Raw genomic sequence first — 6,405 nt, 5'->3', positions numbered from 1 at the left:
GGCCTCCTTTTTGTCTTCTGGAGTAGGATATCTTTTTGAAGGCTTCTGATCCATTTGGTTGAAGATTTCTCAGCCTTTAGTTGTGAATTTTGTTGTTTTTAGGAGAGAAGCTGAGCTCCAGTCCTTTTATTCTGCCATTTTATTCCCCAAATATGTTTAAAATACAAAGTGTTATATGTTTCAAACATATAAAAATAAGCAAAATAATACGTGAATCTCTGTACATTCATCATCCAGTCACAACAAAGTTTTATCTGTACTTCCATTCATATTATTTTGAAGAATTCCAGATAGGAAATTTTTTCATTTACGATTATTTTTTATTCCTTAATATCTTTAAATAATCAATTGTCTTTTAACCATTCATCTCAATCTTGTTCTCTAATTATTCATAATATCTCAATATTACCAAATATAGAATTGTTCTTTGTAATATCCAACTTACAAAAACGTATATTTAAAGCTTATATTTGTATTTGTTGTATATAAATACATTTCAAATGTATTTTTACAAGGAACTAAAACTGGATCAGACGTCTGACCAGTTTCTCTGACGTCTCCTGTAAACTGCATCTACAGCCGTGATCTGATTTGAGTTCAGTTTTTTGGCAAGAATACTTTATTGGTAATTAATATTCTTCCATCAGGAGGGAGACACATAATGTCTGGTTGTCTCTATTTTTGTAATGTTAACAGCTGTTCTTGCTCAGTGACTAGATTCATTCATTTAATGGGAATTGTAAAAAGGTGATGTTCTAAGTCAAACATTACTCCTTACCTTCCCAGCTGAGATATTTCTATAAAGCCAACTTTCCTCTTCTCCAGTAGCAGAATGCATACAGGAGAGCAGGATAAATTTAACTTTTCCCTTTAGTTAGCAATTTGCTAATACTGTGTTTTTCCCTTAGCATCTTCCAATGGGAACTAATTAGAACTTTCAAAATAATATTTTACTAACTCAGAGATTTAATAATAAATAATAGGTTGCATTGCATCTTTTGTGGTTATTGCTAGTAACATCAGTGAGAGCCTCTTCACTGGGAGGAAATTAGAATATAGTATAATTATTCATTTGTTTTGTGCTACATTATAGGCAAAAGTTTCAAATAACAATACCATTAATGACACCATCATCAACAATCTGATTACTAAGTTTTTGTTTGTTTGTTTTTTGTATTTAAGTTTTTCTGTCTTTGAGCTATAAAACTCTCAGGATATGCAGTCAAATTACCTCTTTCTCTTAAATCCCTTGGAATGGACTCTGTACTGATAGGTCACTTACTAAATACAAAGTGATTTGTTTTATTTCACTTTTTGGAGATTTCTTTCTTTTTAAGATATAATTTTGCTTTGTGATTATGTAAATATTTAGAATTTCCAAAAATCAAATGTCACCCTAAAAAATACACATGCAATGAAAAACAAAAAAAGGAGTTCCCATCATGACTCATCAGACTAGCATCCATGAGGACACAGGTTTGATCCCTGGCTTTGATCAGTGGATTAAGGCTCCAGCATTGCCGTGAACTGTGGTACAGGTCGAAGATGGGGCTCGGATCTGGCATTCCTGTGGCTGTGGTGTAGGCTGTTAGCTACAGCTCAGATATGGAGACCCATAGCCTGGGAACCTCCATGTGCCATGGGTGTGGCCCTGAAAAGACAGAAAAAAAAAAAAAATCTCTAAAGTAATGCAGAGTCCAACAAATTTAAGTTCTACATATGCCTTCTCTATTCAATCACTTCTCTTATGAATATGACTTTAAAACCTTATGGTTTATCCTTCCATTTTTTTTAATATAAATATATAACTATCTATATATATATATGGATATATACTCTGTTTATCAAATAAATGACAGTGTACCATACATACTTTCCTCAATATTTCTTTTTTTGTCTTTTTTTTGGTTTTTATTTTTTTAATTAAAGTATAGTTTATATACAATATTTCTTCACATTTTTAACTTTAAAAATATTTGGAATTTTACATCACTTTAATAATACTGAAATACATTATATTTTAATGGATTTAAAATAGGATATACCATTTTTACACAAAAGCATTCATTCATCATCATCATATTATTTAATTGTGGACTGTGTTAGCTGCCTACTGTATAACCATTTTTAAGAAATTTATTAACTTTAAGTTCACGAAAGAAGAGGTTCTTCTCAAAATTAAAATTTTTTTAGATTATCATCCCAGTTTGCTAAAGAACAGAGTTTTCTTAAAATTGGAAGATAGTCACTGACAATATTCTTTATAACCATGTTGCTATATATTTTTTCCTTTCATTTATCCCATTACTGAAAGAAAAATTATGCCATAGAAAAGCAAAACATGTTATTAGAGACTTCTTTTGTAAAGGTCTCCTTATTGCAAGTGATAATTGTACCTGTTTGTTTAATGTTGATTAATCCTCTAGGTATTATTCAACCCCAGCAAGTTTTCAGAGTATTATATATTTATCTTATAGATGAAGACACTGAGGTTCAAGCCACGAGGATGAAAATACAAATGTGGGGGCTCATGCAGTGGGTTAAGAATCCGGCATTGCTGCAGCGGTGGAATAGGTCACAGCTCCAGCTCAGACTCAATTCTTGGCCAAAAACTTACAGATTCCTTGAGTGTGGCCAAGAAAGAAAAGAAAAGAGAGAGAGAGAGTTGATATTCAAGTTAGATTTTCTTTTTCTTGTTCCAATCAAAACTTTTCCTTATCCTTCAGTATAGCATATGCTGTATTAAGAGTGGAAAGTAAATAATATCAGACAAAATATCCATTTTATCATATGGAAAAGTAGATAAGCATTTGAGTCTTAATATCAGAAGTAATTTTCTCCAGAAACTGAAAATAGTGTGTGGACTTTATCCACATGGATCCTCAGAGCCATTGTGGAATCTTCCAGAGAAATTTTATATTATTGTAAGTGGCACCCTTTAAAGCAGAAAACGAGCCTAAAAAGTTAAATGGCTTTGGAAATAAGTCAGATAATAAGAATGTGATGATCTCAGAATTTTAGTGGTGGAGGAATGTCAGAAGCACTGTCAGCATTCAGACTTTCAAAGCTGTGCTACTTCCTTCACAAGCATCCAGAATGGCCAGAAGTCTCAGCAATATATTGTTGGTTGTTTGCATTGAAAGGCACTATTGATGTGCTTGAATGGAGCAAACACCCCATCTCTTCACCTTTGATGTGGAGCATTTAGCATGATGCCTGCATATATAGGAGCCATGAAAAGGTTTATTCACCAAATACATACCCCATATGAATATCAATAGAAGGAACAGTAATTACAAAATCAGTTAGTGAATACTTTCTCTGATAATCATTTTGTACAAAAAAGAGAACAATAAATTCCTCTATACTCTAAAAAATCTTTTAACAGATGAAACTTTTTTTTGTGTTATAAAATGCCCTTAGGTGTATCAGAATCACTGACATCCAAATGCTTTGTATAATCTGAACACAGATCTTTCAAAATAAAAATATTTAGGAAAAAAAATTTTTTAGAGGCAGCATATTAGGATAGAGAGACCTATTTCTGAAACAGGGACTCTGGAACATAGCATATAAACACTTAATAACGAGTTAAAAATTTACTACATGTAGTAATTATATATTCTTTTTATTATTTTTAGAAGGGCTCAGGAACTGCAATAAATAGAGAAATGACATGTTTTGTATGGCAAGTTTCACTACACTTGAATTTATTTATTTATTTTTACTTTTTAATATGTTACCACATTTTGTGGGAGGGAGACTTTTCTGCTGAGAAATTTACATGTGTAATCTTTAAATGGAGTGATCATGATGGAGGGGGCTATCAGGGCTAAATTCAGTGTTGATTCATCTGTCCTTAATCTGGATGGTACTGATGTATCTTTGGAATGTATAACGTAGCAAAGAAATTGTTAAGAGATTCTCAGAGTGGAAAGGAGTTGAGATTGAATCCAGATGGACTCTGGCACCTAAAGATAAAAGTCAGGAATACTTGAACGTCACATGTTTTTGAGTGTCTGGCAAACCACTGGAGTTTTCAAAGCAAATGGACAGGGTGAATTTTAGATGGAAGAGTATATGGTCCTCCAGATTGAATTATTATGATAGGTAATTTATCTCTGCTTTTATTTGCTTGTTTTACATATGTAGTAGAGTAGGGTTTTTAAAGCATAATGAGGTAATTTTTTTTCCTATTATAGTCTTAACTCATTGAACTCTGATAGGTGACCATGTTCAATGACAGCATGATACAGCAAAAATAGAGAGAAGTAAAGCACTGTTGCTTTTAAATTTAAATTTTAAGACAGTGTGATGGGATACATTCATGCACATTGACAGTTGTTTTCAGTGAATATATGGAAAGACAGAAAAGTTTCTTACTCTGGAGTAGAGACATTCTGAGTTCAGAAGAGCTGGGAGGAAATAAAGGAAGTATGACACTCCCAGGATGAGACAGATGTAGAGGTACCAGCTGTACCAGAAAGTCAGCATTCAGGGTGCTCCCAGCCACTACCAGCCTCTTGCAGCAATCCCATCCTTACCCACATCTGGGAGTTAAATTCTCAGCCATGCAGAACTCCTAGGATATAGTTGTTGGACCCCAAACTTCATCCGTGTCAACAACGAAACATACTTTTACTCTGCACTGACAGAGGAGACATTTCTAGGCAGCAGTCAGGGTGCTTTCTTTAGACTTTTCAGAAACAGTGAAGCCATTTGACTCTTCATATACCCTCCTGACTTATCCTGTGTGTAAAGCTTCCTTTCAGTTTGCCAGAACATGGGAAAACTGTGATGGAAAGCAGTACCCTGGGTATTTATTTTAAAAAAAAAAAATGCACAGGACAGAATTAAACAGGCAAGGAAGACTCAAGATGATTAGGAGTAAAGACTATTGCAATAGAAGAAAATGCCTGAACTCAACTTTGAGTATAAGAGGGTCAAGTAGGGATTTATTTATAAATGCCCATGAGCAGGGTGAAGAAATGGATGAAAAATTACTAAGAACTAGGTTAGGTATCAGGTATGGTGAAAGAGGAACTTGATTGAATGTTAATAATTGAGATAGTGTCTCTAATTCTGGAGTAGCAGAATTCTTTATAAAAATTAGATTTAGCAGGGAGTTCCCATTATGGCTCAGCAGTTAAGGAACCTGACTAGCACCCATGAGGACGTGGGTTCAATCCCTGACCTCTCTCAATGGGTTGGGAATCTGGGTTGCCATGAGCTGTGATGTAGGTTGCAGACATGGCTCTGATCCAACGTTGCTGTGGCTTGGACATAGGCCAGCAGCTGCAGCTCTGATTCGACCCCTAGCCTGGGAACCTCCATAAGCCATGGGTGCAGCCCTAAAAGGACAAAAACATAGGTTTAGCAGACCAAAGATGGGGCCATGGACAAGGCCAAGTTGAAAAAAAGTGCTCAAAGAACCCTGAACAAAGTTTGGTTGAAATTGGAACCCTTGTAAACACCTAAAGGAAGAAAGCACCATGTAGGACAAAACATCATTCTCTCACACCAAGCCTGCTTGCCAATCCCTGTCACCCTATACCTTCACAGCTTTCCTGTCCCCATTACATATATAACCACACTTTTTGGACCAAAACAATCTGATAAACTGCCTCAATAATATATCCATTTTTCATAAATTATTTATGCTTCCTGATGCCACATGCCTAGGGCAAAGCTCCTTGCTGCTGGCCTCTACTGTGAAGGAAAATCATCAAGTTAAATGCTCTGGGAGTTAGAATCTTCTAGCCCACATTTCTTTAGCTTGACATTCCAGCATTCTGCATGATACTTAAAATAGGTCTATATTTTAAAGTAGCAACTTCTACTCAGTGTTTGGTAAATCTGTACTACTGGTTCTAATCTCATGGAATTACTGGGTAAACTTTGTAAATATATAAATACACAGACATGGTACTGAAAAAAATTAAATCAGAACTTAACTCAGCATAGGTTGAAGACAGAGGCAGCCTTCTGTATTTTTACAAGTTTCCAGGCAGTTGTGATAACCATATGCATTTTGGAAATGGTGATCTTGACAACTGTCCTCCAGGGCAGTCCTCCCACACCCTGGAGCTCACAGTCAGTTTGCAGGGAAATCACAGTACTGTAAAAGGAAGGGAGTGGCTTGCCTTGGTGTTTGCTTAGGAGACTACAAAATAACTGTAGTAATTGTACAGTTTTAACTGTAGCTAATGATTATTGTGTGCATTCTATTCTCTAAGCTTTATACTATTAGCCTGTGTAATCTTTACCTGGTACCTGTGATAGTACTATCCTCAGATTGAATTGAGAAAATTGAGGCTTTAGAGGTTAAGTAATGTGGCCAAAGTCATGCAGAGTGTAAGTGACAATGTTAGGAATCACAGTCAGATCTGCAGAAGTCACTACCTC

The sequence above is a fragment of the Sus scrofa genome, chromosome 13 (assembly GCF_000003025.6).
Source record: "Sus scrofa isolate TJ Tabasco breed Duroc chromosome 13, Sscrofa11.1, whole genome shotgun sequence".
NCBI classification, from domain to species: Eukaryota; Metazoa; Chordata; class Mammalia; order Artiodactyla; family Suidae; genus Sus; species Sus scrofa.
This window is presented reverse-complemented; position numbering follows the sequence as displayed.